General features: G+C 39.5%; 1 protein-coding gene and 1 long non-coding RNA gene across 6 annotated transcripts in view; both read left to right on the plus strand.

Annotated features, from left to right (window-relative positions):
• Positions 1 to 17,168, plus strand: part of LOC147833704 (uncharacterized) — a 175,741-nt gene that overhangs the window by 135,411 nt on the left and 23,162 nt on the right. The gene's annotated exons all lie outside the window — the stretch shown is intronic.
• Positions 1 to 17,168, plus strand: part of nrip1a (nuclear receptor interacting protein 1a) — a 51,572-nt gene that overhangs the window by 25,876 nt on the left and 8,528 nt on the right. The window contains exon 2 of one of the 4 annotated variants that reach the window (XM_087284349.1): positions 5,391 to 5,451. The exons of 2 other annotated variants lie outside the window; for them this stretch is intronic. The gene's annotated coding sequence lies outside the window, so the exon portion shown is untranslated. Of the gene's footprint in view, positions 1 to 5,390; positions 5,452 to 15,774; positions 16,217 to 17,168 lie in introns of those variants that run through there. One more of the 4 variants, XM_087284351.1, reaches the window with a different exon arrangement.

A 17,168-nucleotide genomic window follows, 5' to 3' on the forward strand; every position in this document is an offset into this window, starting at 1 on the left:
GCATTCGGTCTCAGCTCTGAATTCTAGCGAGTTCCAGCGAAACCATTTGCTTAAGATAGCATGAGGCACAATATGTTACTTAATAAGGCAAGGGATTTTTTGAGTCCTCCGCCATTAGCTGCTGAAATAATCTCCTCCCTGAATGGGAAAAGGCAGCAGTGAAGGGAGTAAAAACGAGTGCGCTGTATAGCCTTTGGATAGGAGCAGTATTTAATTAAGATCAGCCTGTCTCACATACATGCTGGCTGATAAGGGCTCCAGAGCACATCTGGCAATATGAGAGCTTGATCTCTCTTCGCTGGGGTTAATGAAGGTGGTCTCTGCTGAGTTATGTGATAAAACTCAGCTGAACTTTTCTTTTGTCCACTTAAAAAAAGTGGAAGACTGTATGTGACCTATTTTCTCCAGTACAAAGCAAAGAGCCCCAGTGAAATGCATTTTAAAGGTCCTGGGAAGGAATTCGGAGTCTTGTGGAAATAGAATTACATTGATTTGAAAGGTTTTATTTATAAATATGGCAATGATTATTAAAAACATTGCATATTCTTAATTTAGTTACAATATTTTTAATGTGAGCTTAAAATATCAATAAACAAGCAGATATGTATGATCTGAAATGATTATGAGGTGTTCGGTGTATTTATGAATTTTGTAAAGATTTCAGAATAAGTTAATTAATTTGAACAGAAATTTTCATAGTTTTGCTCCGAGAGAAAATGCAAAAAATTATTTAATTATTAAATGACTTATGTTATATGTCTAATATTTTAATTAGGGCTGGGTGATATTGCTAAAAAAATATATAGCAATATATCATTCATTTAGTTTCATATCATACATCATGATAATATATTACACCCTATGTTAAAAAATCTTTCAGATGGGGTGCTAGTGGCTGGGATGCACAAGAAAAGAAACCAAAAAGCCACTCTGGAAAAAATCCTTTTTTATTTACAATCTCCTCACTGTTGCTATTCTGCACTTCTTTTCGCATGTGTTTTTATCCTGACCTCGTAAAGTGACAATCGCAAGCACGTGGCACTCCCCTGACGACAAACTGACAAACCATTGATCCAGCTCCGATGCAAGTTTATGGAGAAAAGTAAAAAGAGCTGCAGTGTTTATGTGTGCTGTGTTTTCTGAGGTAATTAGTCTGCCGTTATTACTGAAATGTGTGTTTTCCATACAAAGTGTGAAGCAGATTAGTTAATTTTTTTATGCACATCATACCATACATTTTTTGCGATATTGACAATGGTGTTCAATTAATAAATAACGATATCGATACCAATTTTATCGTCAGACCTAATTTTAATGTCCTTTTATTTATTTATTTATTTATTCATTAATTTTTTATTAAAGACATGCATTTTTATTTAAATTTTAAATTTTATTTAATGAATTTTCTTCATTTATTATGTTTTTCTTTGTTGACTTGTAAGTGCTTCTTATGCCCATGATGTTGGCCTCAGTCTTAAAGGCGAAGACAGACTAACTAATCAGCCCCTGCATTTTGTCCATGAACATAACCCCTGATCTCAGGGTCACCGTGTGTTAGCCCTTATCAGGACCACTGGCAGCTGTTCAGCACATTGCCTTATGAGGAACGGACACCAATACTCTCAAATGTCCCTACAGAGTATTCATGTTAAGAACAAGAATTCTCACCTACAGTATGCCACATTAGCCAATTTCAATATTAAGGTTTTTTTTTTTTATATATATCTTTTAACTTTTAACTTATTATAAAAGACATATGTGTCCTAGCATTGCACACTGGCTTGTGTAAACTTAGCTGAGCAGCATGCATAGTATTTTCAGATAAGATATCTGGCAACATGTTTTCAGCCATACCAGTTTGAGATGATGAACATCGCTGAATTCTGTCCCCCTCCTGATCACCCTCCTGAGGTTAAACTAAACACCGATTAAGCACACCCAAGTGCAGGACAAGAACAGCTGGGTACCAGTGTGGTCGCCATTGGCAGGGTGTAAAGTTTCATCCGCAGAGGGGGTCAATTCTGCTTCCTCGGAAGGAGGCCCGAGCCTCTGAGAACCTGTCATCGTTCACGTCGTAAAAGCTGTACGTGTGTCTGTTTTTGACCTCCCAGAAAAAGACACCTATCCTCGGCTGAACATCCATGAAGTGTTAATGCAATAGTGTTCGGAGAAGTTCATAACATGCCTTGAAGTGTCAAGGATGTCATTATGTAAAATAGTGAGGATTTTATTTCTGGAAAGACGGTTACGTTTTAATTTTGTGGTTTTGTTGTTTGAGCAATACAGTGACTTTTGGTTGAAACTTTTATCAGAAATTTTAATTAAGTTTTGTTTTTAAATCAAGAGTAGAGCTTCCGGTCTTGATTCAAACACCCAATTTTAATGCGCTTTGCATGTTTATAATCATAATTCTTGGTTAATCTACAGTTAGGTAGCTCTGATGTTTATGCATTAATGGGATTCTGCAGTATTTATTATTAATTATTTGATTCCTAAAAATGTGTAAAGGAGTCAAAATGGTGCCACATACAACCAAACATCTGCTGCAAGAAGCTATATTTCTGACTGGTAGTTTGAATTATGACAGGCAATAAAAAATAAGTATGCTGCTTCATTCTGGCGTTTTTATGGTTACATCTTGATGTATTGTCTTGCTTTTTGGTTCATTTAGATGTTTTTGGTCTGTATTGCATTAATATTTCAGTTGAACTGCACCACATTAAGTTTGAAAGTGTTTGGTGTGCACCAGTTCAGATGGCAATATTCACTGTCACACTCATAAAAACCACACTAATAGAACTATCAACCAGGTTCAATTAGGCTATATGCTTACACAACAAGGATGTAGCCCCTTGCATTTTGTTTACAAGACAATGTTTTAAAATTATTCACATTTACACATCGGTGAAAATGGCAGAAAAGGCTGTATTACTTATGCCAGGCCAGTATTTGGCACTGTCACCTTGTTTCTAAACAATACCTGTAAGGAAGTGGTGACATGTTGTCAGAAACTCAGCGCTGGTGTGTATGTAGAATTTGCCATGTGAGGCTGCATCTAGTTTGTAATGTGTAGTAAAACAATTTTTTGCTGATAAGGCATTAACAAACACTTGAGCAACACTTTCAAGTACTCGATAACTCCCTAAACACAAACTGTGTATGGCCATGACGTCATCATTTTCAGGCATTTGCACAGACATGACAGTGGTGGCGTTTTCAAAAATTCCCACCTGGTTTCAGATTTATGCACTTTCAGTCCCAAAAATGTTGTTTAAACAAACATGCAAAACACACAAAAATGTTCTGTTTTTGGCTGAAAATGTTGAAAACAGCCTTTTTAAAATGAGCCTGACCTACTAAAGGCAAGTTCATACTGCAGTTCGTTTTAGCCCCAATTTTCGTTTGCTGACAGGTTGTGTGAAATCACCAACAAAAGCAAGAAATCAGAGACAATTGGGAGCTTGTTCACGTGAGCGTGATTTATCAAAAACACAATCAGAAAGAATCGCTGATGTGTCACCAACGTCTGTGAATTTTTGCCATGCTAAATATCTCAACTTCTTGGTGATTCAAAAGAATGCTGTGTGAATGAGTTCTGATCGAAAAACACATCAGCGATAACCAGAGTTGGGTGTAACTCGTTCCACAGTAACCCGTTAATGTAATCTAATTACATTTTTGGAGAACACAGTAATGTAACAAATACATTTTAAATTTGTGTAATTTTTTGACAGTTACTGAAGTCAATGTAATTGTGTTAATTATGTTACGAATATAGTTTTTAAAAATGCTTCTTTTAGATTTTCCGCTAAAAGTGTCAGTAAATAAGCATGCACTTTTTAATTGCTGGTGAACGTGAGCTGAAATGGTTGCTGGCAAGAGCGGTTGCTTCAAGTGGAAATACAGACATTACTTTGAGCGTAAAAAAAAAAATATTGGTGTAAAAGGCAGTCCATGTCCAGTCTCCGAAGACATTGCTTTTAACCGAATCAGCAACTTGTTCAAGCACTTGAACAGGAAGCATTCTATCACAACACTCGTCACCAAGGAGGACACCGGCATCCAAAAGCATGGCAATCCAACTTAGCCTAAACAGGCTAAATGGAATTTTTGTACAGGATCGGGAGTGAAGGTAACTTCTGAATGTGAAGAGAAGTGTAGCTGCATATGAAGCCATTCAACATATCGTGTCTTTTGCACACTCAAGTTTGTTATTTACAATGGAGGTGCATACATATTCGGAACACGTGTTGAATTTTAAGTTTTGGACGAACTCTTTAAGTTTTTTGAATATGTTAAGCTGCTGTGATTAGCCCATTGTAATGTTTCTCATTAAATATTAAATTACTGAAAGAGCTGCAGTATATTTTGTATTTTTATAGGTATATTTTATTTTAAAAGGAACTTCAAAGTGAACTAGTAATTTGATTACTTTCTACATAATGTATTTAGTAAAGTAATCAGATTACAATTTTCAAGGAGTAGTCTGTAATTTGTAATCTATTACTTTTTTATAGTAATTTACCCAACACTGGCGATAAAAAACAGCCAATAAGAGAGCAGGACACAGGTCAGGAGTTATAGACCATAAAATTAGGATAAATAAGCTTTACAATCTCATCAGACAGAAAGAAAAAAAACCTTTACACATCTTTACACAGTCCTTGTTTCCTGCAGCTCTCTACACATTTCCTCCTCCATAATGATTTACTCTGAAAATTAAAAAAAAAAAAAAAAAAAAAAGGATTGCAAGTGCACAGACCATTAGAATTGTTGAATATTTAAATATTTATTGCACCATTTCCAGTCTCTTACATGATCTTATCATTATTGTGAGCCAGAGTTGTCAGCGATTATTTAATTCCTGTCACTGGTCCATCATGCAGTATGAACACGGCACCAACTGAACGCTACCTTAGAGAGTCATGCAGTGTGAAAACAATGGCGATCTGACAATTATGAAAATCCTGCAATGTAAACTCACCCTAACTAAAATAAGAAATACAATTTGTAGTCATATCTTAGCCATAATCTTGGGGTGGAAAGAGATGCAGCACAAAATGCGTACTGTGCATGGCATTATGAACGGCGTTTGAATTGGTGCATCAGTGTGCATGCGCTATCTATCTGACCTCCTTACACTTCGGTTCCCTCCCTTTGATTCATGTCGTTTTAGACCCCGCAATGCCTTCATATTGCAAGCAGTGTCTTTGGCTAGACAAGCAGATAACTGTGCGATTCCACTGTGGAGCGAGGTTACAAGTACAACGGCCTCTATGACATTTTTCATCACAGGGACTGATATCGCAGACGGCCATTGGAGAAAGGCAGGATATTTGAGATATCTATCTATCAGGGCAGCATGAAGGGTTATTTTTTGTGTCTTGCAGATGCAGTTGAAGGACGCCTGCAGGCAGCACGACCCTCGCTGTGCTTCTGACGCGACTCAAGGTCACGAACGCTCACCCTCTGACATTCACTCACTACAGACAGAGACATGAGTGTGTGCTGCTGAGGGAGCGAGTGGGGGAAGGGAGGGCGCGAGGATGGGGTTGCAGTAAAAGTCATCTTCCCCTGTGTGCTCTGAGTAAACAGTTCACTTTGCTCTGTGTGAGCGCAGCCAGGGCCTCATTTGCTCAGCCGTTTTTACTCATCTCTCCCATTTGCCGACAACTCGAGACATGCTGTTCTCTGGCTGCCTCTCGGTAGAACCGTTTGTCACGTCAGGGGGTTTTATTTGACTTAAGTATGAGTTATCTCAAACTCGGCTCCGAAAATTAATGCACCTTTAAATTCTGAGCCGTTTCAAGCCTTTATAGTTCTTTTATGTGATCAGGACTGAGCACTCAGGATATTGAGATGGTGTACGCCTACGTTCCCCTCTATTGTGTTATAAGAAGCAGATACAGTGTCGTGTGATATGAAATGGCATATTTTTATAAGTGACTAGAAACATTGTGGCTTTGTATTATTAGTCTTGTTTAGCATTTCCAAATATCTTGTAGAAATTTGTGACTAAAGGCCGGCTCACACTGTGCAAATTTCTTTTATTTTTAAAATAAAATAAACGATTGCATCATGTTAGACTGCATGAACATGGCTTCCATGTCACACTGTAAGATCTCAGCTGTCATAATGTCTGAGTAAATGACAATGAAGACTCGCCAAATGTGGAAGAAAACTCCCCCGGATTTTGTTGTCATCCATCCGTGACGCTTTCACTATCCCGCGTTCTAAAATTTTTTCTCACAGCAAACGTAAACAATCTGTAGCAATGGCAATTTTGCACACAGCGTGTCTTAATAATAAGACCAAGAAGAAGAAAAAACTGTTTTGACATTTTCCTGTGGTCATTAGAATTGTGGCATATCGATCATATTTGGCGCTCCTATTGGTTCTTAGATTGACGCTTATCGCAGCTGTTGACACTGCAGGAAAGTGTCTGAAATCTTCTGACACTACAAGAACTTCATCGAAGAACAAATCTGATTGCAACGGACATTAAGTGGCTGTCTGTGAACATGTCAAACCAACAATCAAAGATCACAGATTTTAGGCTAAGATTTCAGGAACCCTACATTTGTCTCTGATGACAAAATCGTGGCTGTAATCTCAAAGTGTGAGCTTGGTTCTTTTGACTTTTTGTGATTGTAGTTTATTTAGTTTCACACAATCTTCTCATGTCTTATTCACGGTTACATTTAGGGATTTGCTTTTGTAACTAATCTTAAACTTTAAATTGTGATTTTTCATGAGTTTAATTGTTATTCAACCATGTTTCTTTATCAAAGTAACCTTTTACATCGTTTATTTTGGGTTTTACTTTTTTATATATACATTTTGTTTATTGTTTTTGACAATTTTTTACTTTTAGTTTTATTTTTAGTCATTTAAGCACCAGTTAAAACAGGGGTGTCCAAACTCAGTCCTGGAAGGCTGGTGTCCTGCATATTTTAAATCCAACCCCAATAAAACACAGCTGAACTAGCTAATCAAGCTCTTACTATGTATACTAGAAACTTCCAGGGAGGTGTGTTGAAGGAAGTGGGAGCTAAACTATGCAGGACACCAACCCTCCATTATTAAGTTTGGACACCCCTGAATTAAAATGTATTAGTAATAGTAGTAGTAGTAGTAAAAGTATTAGTAGTACTACTAGTAGTAGTAATAATTTATATCTATAATGACAGTTTTAAAACATTTTAAATATTTTGTAAAGCCTCTGGCACCAGGCAGTGGATGATAAATGTTAATCATATCCTGGCTAACACCAACTAAATTGCCTTTCAGAAAATCTGTTGGAGTATATGAGCAATCTCTGTCACCTTATTAATATTCATGAGGCAAGCTAAATGTTAATTTTACATCTTCACATTTTTTTCAAATCATTCCTACTTCTTGACTATTAGCATGCCAATGCATGGTACACTTTAGCAAGCTAAAACTCTCATAAGAAAGTTGTGCTCTCTTATTTGACCCCATTTTGATGGCACATTTGTGAAATAAATGATAAATTCCAATCGATTTCTCAGTTGTTGGATGAATAGCCAGTCTTCCAAACCAAAACTATCCTTCAAACTACAGAACATCGATTGGCAGCAGGCATGACCAAGGACATGTTATCGTTGGAAAGTGTTTCAGCCACTGTTTGACGCTCATTAATAAATAACAAAACAGAAAATAGGACAAGGGGGAAGAGGGAGAGAGAACAACTTTGTAAGCGCTGCTTTTAAAGAGACAGGGGTTTGCTGACTCGTTTAGCTTTGTGTCGTGCACTGTTATCACCCCGCCATTAAGTTTTTAATTCAACTTCATTTCTGTTAATTAGCAACTCCAGGACTGACAGGCCTCTCTGCCATGTCCATCCGTCTGTGTCAGGACAACGATCGCCTCTCCCGAGTTGCGTTCATTACTTTTGTCTTTTTCAAGTCCTTCAAAAGTGCTTATTATTATTTAAGTCAAAGCGATGGAAAGTGTGCCGTCAGCTCTTTTGGGAGTGGGCCGTAGTACAGAGAGCAGGCCAGGAACACAGACGGGACAGTCAGAGGCTCATGTGCTGTGGACGCCTATTGCTAGCTGTGCATTTTAGATGTCAGGTCAGCGTGATGATTAGAAAAATTATTGTCGTTTGAGATGATTTCAAACATTGTATGGAAGTGTCGTATCGTAATGCAGTGATGTTTTCAGATGGTAAAAATGAAACAACGATGGTTTACATAAATTTGGCTACTTTAAAATTGCATCTACTGTGAAATAATGGCATTATAATTTACTTTATGGTGGCCTTCTCTTTCAAAGTACTGGGTTGGACCCCCCTTTGCTTTCAGAGGTGCCTTAATCCTTCATGACATAGATTCAACAAGGTACTGCAAACATTCCTCTAATAATTTGGTCCATATTGACATGATAGGATCACGCAGTTGATGCAGATTTGTTGGCTGCACATCCCTGATGGGAATATCCAGTTCCACCACATCCCACAGGTGCTCTATTGGATTGATATCTGGTGACTGAGGAGGCCATTTGAGTACAGTGAACTCATTATCACGTTCAAGAAACCAGTCTGAGAGGATTTGCGCTTTATGACATGATGCGTCATCCTGCTGTAAGTAGCCATCTGAAGATTGGTACTTTGGGGTCCTAAAAGGATGGACATTGTCAGCAACAATACTCAGCTAGGCTGTGGTGTTGACACAATGCTCAATTGGTTCCTAATGGGCCTAAAGTGTGCCAAAAAGTATCCCCCATCATCACACCACCGTCACCAGCCTTAACTGTTAATACATGCTTCATGTTGTTGATACCAAACTCTGATCCTACCCTCCGAATGTCCCAGCGGAAATCGTGACTCATCAGACCAGGCAACTTTTTTTCAATCTTCTATTGTCCATTTTTAAGGAGCCTGTGTAAATTGTTGTTTTAGTTTCTTGTTCTTAGCTGACAGGAGTGGCACCCAGTGTGGTCTTTTGCTGCTGTAGCCCATCAGCCTCAAGGTTGGACGTGTTGTGCATTCAGAGATGCTCTTCTGCATACCTCGGTTGTAACGAGCAGTTATTGGAGTTACTGTTGCCTTTCTATCAGCTCAAACCAGTCTGGCCATTCTCCTCTGACCCCTGGCATCAGCAAGGCATTTGCGCCCACATAATTGCCGCTCACTGAATATTTTTTCTTTTTTTTTTTTTTGACCATTCTCTGTAAACCCTAGAGATGGTTGAGCATGAAAATCCCAGTAGATTAGCAGTTTCTGAAATACTCACACCAGCCCGTTTGGCACCAACAACCATGCCACACGTAGTCACTTAAATCACCTTTCTTTCCCACTTTGATGCTCAGTTTAAACGCACTGAGTTGCTGCCTTGTGATTGGCTGATTAGAAATTTGTGTTAACAAGTAGTTGGACACGTGTACCTAATAAAGTTGCCGTTGAGTGTACATATGTATATGTGTGTGTAATTAACCCAATAATGCATGGTAATATTCTGTTTTATTGTAAATATTATTATTATATCAATTATTATTGCTAAAATAATTTATTTTGGGAAAAAAGCATTGAGTAATGTCTAATCAAATCATTAACATTTGGTTTAAAATGGTAGGCATACTGACATTCACAGGCACAACATGCTTATATAATCTATTTTGCAGTCCTTTCAAAGGAATAAATGTTTGATATTATTGCATGTAGAATATCATAAGGAAAGCCAACAGGAATGAGTTTGGGATGGTTGCTTGTGTATTATTTATGGCACCAACATGACACAAAAAAGGAAAGAAACCTGCTTATGTCACTTGTCAACACATTGACTTCCAGTTTCACTAACACAGTGTCAACTTGCAGAATATCCTTCTACAGCACATGCATTTGACACCCTCTGGATCTACAGAATTATGACAAAAATCTCATGAAACAGCAGGCAGGGATTTGTGTTTTTATGATGCAAATGCCTGTAAAGGATTAACTTCCTCTCTCGTACTATAGCGACATGCTTTTAAGTGAAGCATATGCTTGTAAGGGTTTAAACAGGACTGCTTTGATCAGAGAAGCTATGGCGTTGGTATTTGTGATTTAAAAAAAATTCATTTTAAAGCTTCGAATCAAGGGTGCAGTTTCAAGTTTGATCTTAAGCGTCACCACGTCTACCTTCTGTCAAGTTGACTATCAGGTCGCATCCTTGAAAAACTCTCTGGCCTTTTCTCCTTTGGCTCTGAAGACTGCAGAGACTTTACTGTGTTAATAACTTCTCTCTCATCTTGGGAAAAGGCAGGGGACCCAGGCACTGTCTTCCTTTTAATGTGCTGGCTTTTCTTCAATCATTTAATTAAGAAAAGGAGCGATTATTCAGCCTCGAGTCAGCTCCTTCTCCCTTCCAGCGGCTCATTCATCTCTGATTAAACTTGTAGCATTCGGTAACTGTACTTGCTGGCTCTTTCTGGGGCATGTGAAACAGGAGGAGATTGTGACAGTACAGAAAAGAGGAACCTGAGGTCTTTGAGTGAGTTGCAGGATAAGGAAATGGTCCCCTTTGGTCTCTTTGACTTGATAAAGGCTGTGTTATCTCTCTTTTTTATGTTTAAGTTTGGGTTATCTTTTTAGGGGCTGCATAACCTGTCTGAGAGTTGCGGTACATAGTTTAACCCCCCCCCAATTAATGGCTAACACCACCATGGGAATTTGCTGAGGTAATTGGAAAAGTTTTTGTGTGTGTTTCGATAAGGTGCTCCACACAAGCTACATTTACCGATTACAGATCAATAAGTGACGGCACCGACATTCTTGGAGTTGTAAGGCCGGTGTCTAGCCGATGAAAAAAAATAAAAATTAATATATACTATATATAAATATATATATTAATTAGTGGTGGGCCGTTATCGGCGTTAACGCAAGACTCTTAACGTGCAATAAAAAAATATTGACGTTAATCTATTCTCAAAGTTGGGTTGGGATTACTTTAACCTAATACCTGACCGGTGAGCTGTCTGCCAAAAAAGTGCCTTTCTGAATCAAAACAGCAGGATGCCTGACTTTAACTCGCGAACATTTCATTCATGCTCCCGTGACAAACTGGGGTATTAGACGCAAATAAGGAGTAAGGACTAGTGAGAGTGTTATCGAATTTAATAACGCACGCCATATGGAAAGAGAAAAAAAAATTTAGCATTTCGCGATGTGTGTGTGTGTGTGTGTGTGTGTGTGTGTGTGTGTGTGTGTGTGTGTGTGCAGTCCTTTACTAGCCGCGTGTGTGGATCTTATTGAAAAAATGTCAAAAAATCCTACAAGTTGGTAATAGTTTGATCGCGGTGTTTACTTCAATAATGCCACTAATATTTGCATACTCCACATGTCTTAATTCCATTTCTGTTTAGTTCAGTTATGACTTTAGTCAGATTAAGGTGGTCAAAAATCACTGTTTGGAGCTTATGTAGGCCTACCGTTTTAAATTCAGGTTTAACTGAAGAAACAGTTAGTAAACACAAATACATCTTATTGAACATCATTTATTTTCATCACCAATTATCACAGTAGAACAGTTTTTCAAACAGTTAGTGATGCATTTTGGAAACAGGAGATGAGCCCCTGGTCTAATGCGCCACCTTGCTTGAGAAACCCGTTCTCAAAGACTTATTTTTGGGTAGCACACATATTCTGAATGCCTTCGGCTGAATTTAAATGAGCCGTTTAGTCTAGAATAATCTAGATTATTTTCGAGATTAATCTAGATTTAAAAAATGAATTAATGCCCACCTATATATAATACTACATTATGTATTCCAAAATATTTCCCTTTACTATAAATTACTATAGCATTTTAAATGTGTAACAGCTGGTTTTACTGGATTTTTGTTTTAGCTGTAATATACTATAATTTGTTTCTGTTTAGTACAATATTATTTGCCTCATATGTTTCATTGATGGCAATGAAGTGGGGCAGTAGGTATGCTGTCGCCTCACAGCAAGAAGGTCGCTGGTTCGAGCCTCGGCTGGGTCAGTTGCCGTTTCTGTGTGGAGTTTGCATGTTCTTTCTGCGTTCGCATGGGTTTCCTCCGGGTGCTCTAGTTTCCCCCACAATCCAAAGACTTGCGGTACAGGTGAATTGGGTAGGCTAAATTGTCTGTAGTGTATGAGTGTGAATGAGTGTGTATGGATATTTCCCAGACGTGCGTTGCAGCTGGAAGGGCATCCGCTGCGTAAAACATGTGCTGGATAAGTTGGCGGTTCATTCCACTATGGAAAGTTTTATTGATCACCAAGATATGATTGTTTTGGATTTAAGTTGCTTCGATTTAAAAATGAAAATTGCAAAAATAGCTTGGATGTAATGCAGTTAAGCTACATTTTAGGATAGTAGCTTGCCCAACACTACCTGCAGTTGTACAATTATATATTGCCATTCAAAAAAGGTAAAAGAACATTCGCAAAACAACTTTGTATACATATGTGGTTAGTAGTACAGTCTTCGACTTATGGTTAGAAGCATAGTTTCTTCTTAAAATTTAATATCACACAAAATTGAATAAAAAAAAAAGAAATAAAGCTTTTATTGCGAAGAAGTTCATAGATGTCGTTTTTGTTATTTGCAGCAATAATTAGACATTATTCTGATTCTGACACAATTTTAGCCAGTGTTGACAATTTGGGAATCAGTCATGACTAGCAGTTATGTAATTGTTTGGGAAATGCACCCCTGATACGGCTCTACTATTGTGTATTGTGTATTGTAAATTAAAAATGTATTGCTGTATAAACCACGAGGGCTGCACACACAAATGTGTTTTAAAATACAGGGATGTATTAACCGTTTTGTACTAGGTGTTAATAAGTTCCTAATCCGAATGCGATGGCGGTTGTAAACACAGACCTCATGAGAAGAATTCCACCGGGAGACAAAGAAAGGGTTTGAGAGTCCTGTTCCCCTCTGCCTCGGCTCTAGGGTGGAAATGGTTAACATATCACTGTAATTGGCACCCGCAGCTGCTTGTCCTCTCCACAAACAGGAGGGGATGATTTTTCCCCCGGCCTCCCCCTCTCCTCTCTCACTCTCTTTCTGCAGCCTCTGCTTTGTGTGACAGCTGCCTAATTGGGCATTCTCCCCTCGTAGCGAAGCTGCCTCCTCCGGCCTCCACTGCTGACGAATGGCAGCGGATTACAGATGAGGACACAATGACCCGTTCGACCTTCGCGCAGCAGGGGGAGCAGAGGGAGGGGCCTGACGGGACGGGACGGGCTCAGAGCCTCGGGTCACTGGAGGATGAGGTCGTGAGAAGGTGGAGGATCTGCCAGGTGGCCAATGACAGAGTGTCACATGACAGTAGCTTGATGTCAATGTGTCAAGGGTAGACTGGTTGCACTACATCCTCAACAGCACTGGCATGCATGCACACTTGCTCGTGGCTTAATCCTGTGCTCTTAAACTGATCGAATATCTGAAAGAGAGGCAGTGTGACTTCTAATACTTGCATATACATGTGCTTTGTGCTTCGAAAGGTTGTTAAAATCATGATTTTTAGGCTCACAAGAATTGTTTTAATTGTTTGCGAATTCACTCCTGCATCACATTCATGTTATAAGGGTATATTCAGGTTATAAGGGTTAGGCGATGTCGACCAATTTGACACTGTACGATGTCTAATGTAAAACATGGCATTGGACGATGGGATGGTCGTCATAAGCGGAGGTGAATTAATTATTTATGAATAATTCATTAATTCATAAAGAAATAATTATTTGTAGCCTGCCGTTTAAACTACCTGAACCGCACAGTCTTTTACTCATAAACAAATTATAAGTAAATAAAATTACACACAAATTACCACCTGTCAATCACTTTTTCCACCGGACTCTAGCATTAAATAGGCAGATTGATCTGTGTCGTTATAATGGTGTCCACAAACTTTGTCGGTAAAAAAAGGTGCCCCACTAACAGTATCTAAGGTTTTCACTAAAATGACTAAGTACTGAAAGTGAAAGATTGAAGCAGTGTACTGACACTGTGACATGTTTCTTGATAGATTCAAAAGACCAAAGAGTCATTAAATAGCGTCAAGATTAATTAAATATCACGTTTAACAACTATAGTAAGATGCGATCCATTGGTACATGCTTGATAAACTGTCCGACATGCACTGCTCTCTGGAGACAGTGTGTGTGGCTGTGTTTGTGTGTGTGTGTGTGTGGTCATGTGATGTGCGTGTTAATTGGACGGAGGGCTGTTCAGAAATGCTAGGTAAAACACAGTGTGGATGTGGATCATTTTCGTTCTAAAATGCCATTTTAAAACTAAGACGTATTAGTATAAATAAGGCCTAAGTGTGTATTTTTCGCGTGCGGGTTTGTGACGGGGCAGGGCAGAGGATCAGCGATACCGACTCAGCATAGTGTTGTCTATCGGCCATCGAGGCAGTTTACTTTTTTCATCTGGGGGTTTAACAGACTCAGCTAGTAAAGTGCTCTCTCTAAAGGTGGTGCTCTAGCGACAGATGCCAGAGGCCATGGTCTTTAAACTCCTTTTTAGAGCAACCGATCCCCATGTGGAAAGTCGCCGGTTTGATCCCAGCTCGGAGCAGGTTGGGTGGTGTAGGACTGGTGGAGTTACATTGGTGCCGTGACTAGAATGGGAGTGAGGTTTAGGGGGGTGAGTGTAACGGAGGCCAGCTAGTGAAGTGTTGTGCAGATAAACCTCACACCTCTGACATCTAAAGGTGGTGCTCTAGCGACAGACACCACAGGCCATGGTCTTTAACCTACTTGGTAGACCTCTAAAGGTGGTGCTCTAGCTACAGACACCAGAGGTCATGGTCTTTAGCCTCCTTAGGCAAACGACTTCCATGCGGAAAGTCGCCAATTCGATTCCAGCTCGGAGCAGGTTGGCTGGTGTAGGACTGGTGAGGTTGCACGGGCACGAGGCGCAGCAGGCAGTGAAAATGCGAGGTGCACAAGGCACTTAAGCAAAATGCTCAAGTCAAGTCAAGTGATCATTCCAAAAAGGCGCCTCTTAACGCAAAAAACGTATTTGGTGTGATCAGCCCCTAAGACTTCTTTTTCCAGTCCACATTGCTGATGCAACAGGCTTCATTTTGCTATTGAGTTATTACTTTACTTGGCTGGCTTTTATTTAGCATAGCAAAACTCCTAAGGTTTGCTGTTTATTTTGCCAAAATTAAGTTGCTGGTGTATTTAAATACCAAAAACACCAGCTGGTATTTAAAGGCACTAGGCTAATGACTGTATTTTTCTTAATGCCAGAACCTTCAAAATTCCACAGCATATGTGCAGCAGACTAATGATCCAAATGAGCCCTTTTCTCTCCAGATCATTTGCTGCAAGTATTGAAAAGCCATCGGTTAGACTTTCCACCGTTAATAAAGAAGTGGGAAAAAAGCACTGATTCTATCACCAACTGCTGCAAGGCAAGATCAGGCCGTAAAGGTCTTGTCTGCTGAAGCATTTCTGCCTGGCTTAGCTTTCTTAGCCGACTGTAGTAGTGATGAAGCCACGACCAGTCTCTGCTCCACTTCACCCACCCACACTATAAAAGCAAGAGTGTGGTGACAGAGCGGAGAATCTTCTAAGACACAAAACGCAGGCTGTCAGAAAAGCTGGCGGTGCCTTGTTCCTGTCACGCTGCCAGGATGCAATATCACTCAGCTGAGGTAGAAAGCCGTCAGTTGTAAAATATGATGAATTATCCCTATTCGGCAAAGAGTGGGCCGTCTGTGGGCGTGTGGTGCTCTGAGTGTACGTTAGGGTGTATAAAGAGAGACTACCTTTGTGTGTGCGTCAGTCTGAGTAGTGTGCTTGCAGCTCACATTAGTGTGTGTGGGCGAGAAAGAGAGTCATGGAGCTACGGGGTTACTACAGGTTTAATGGCGACCTTGTTGTGCACGCACTTAGCTGCTTTCAGTGTTGAGTTGCTCAGAGTGAGCGTCTAATCCCCACCCGGGTGCTCGCACACTTGATTAGTGGCCTGGGTTATCAGCCTAGAGGACACGCCGCTGCCCCCCCCCCCCCCCCCCCTCTTCACTGGTCAGGGCGAGGGCACTGAAGGGTGTCAACCCCAAAGAAAGAAAGAAAGAAAGAAGAAGAGAGAGACGGATGAAGGGAGACGAGAGGGGCAGGATGTTGTTGAGGTGTATTAGTATTCAGACAGAGCCTTACAGCCTGCAGAGCAAATTGATTACTACACTGTACCTGTTCTTGGTGTCACAGCTCCGTAAGAAGGTAAGATCGTATATATTGTATATGAGTGAGGACATGGCTGAAATATCTCTCCTAAGAGTTTTCTAAAGTTGTGGATGAGTCAGATTGCTTTGTTTTGTTATCTTGAGGAGTTTATAGATTACTGTTTCAGAGATTTTAGGTTTTTGGTGGAAAACTTTTTTGCTTGCGTAATTTTAAAAGTTGCACACAAAGCATTTGTGTTTAACAATATGACAACTTTTTTTTATATCTGTAACTTTATAGGCACTTCTACCTCCTGGCATTAATGTGTCTTTTGTAACCACTGTGTTGAGATTTTGTTGAGACCCTTCCCACTTACTATGTCATGCTCTACATCACTTTTGTAGTAGCAGTCAGTGTGATTCTGTACAGTATTGTTACACGAAGAAACTCAAGGGATGAGAATATGCAAGGGAATAAAAAAGATGTTTATTGTAACTACAATTTTAATTGTATTACATGTTTTCATGCAACAGAGGGAGGTACAAATCCTTTGCTTTGGTGAACTCCCTCATATTACATTCAGTAATGTTTACTTTTTTGGTCAGTAGGTGCTGTTTTGTGGCTGATTGAACACGTTTTTGACTGTTTACACCTGTAATTGGTGATGTCCATTTGTCCATATCTTATTACCATGTGTAAACTGGGTCATAGCAATCTGCAGATATTTTGTGTTTTTATTGGCCATTCCAAAAGTTTGAATCACCCAATGTGTCTTCGCCAAGTGGCAATAGGCAGTTATTGGACAAATAACTTTGATTCTTACACATATCAAGATTATGTATCATCTTCACCAAAGGGAACATGTGGAAGCTGAGCTAATATTGGACTACTCCAGTTACACAACTTTATTCTCATCACTACTGAGCTTATGATGACTTGGTTTGCAAGAATGTAAGCATAAACACAAGGAGACTACTAAGAAAATGTGTTTTGTTCTTATTGCACAGTC

This window comes from Danio rerio, chromosome 15 (genome assembly GCF_052040795.2).
Source record: "Danio rerio strain M-AB ecotype USA chromosome 15, GRCz13ab, whole genome shotgun sequence".
In the NCBI taxonomy this organism is placed as follows: domain Eukaryota; kingdom Metazoa; phylum Chordata; class Actinopteri; order Cypriniformes; family Danionidae; genus Danio; species Danio rerio.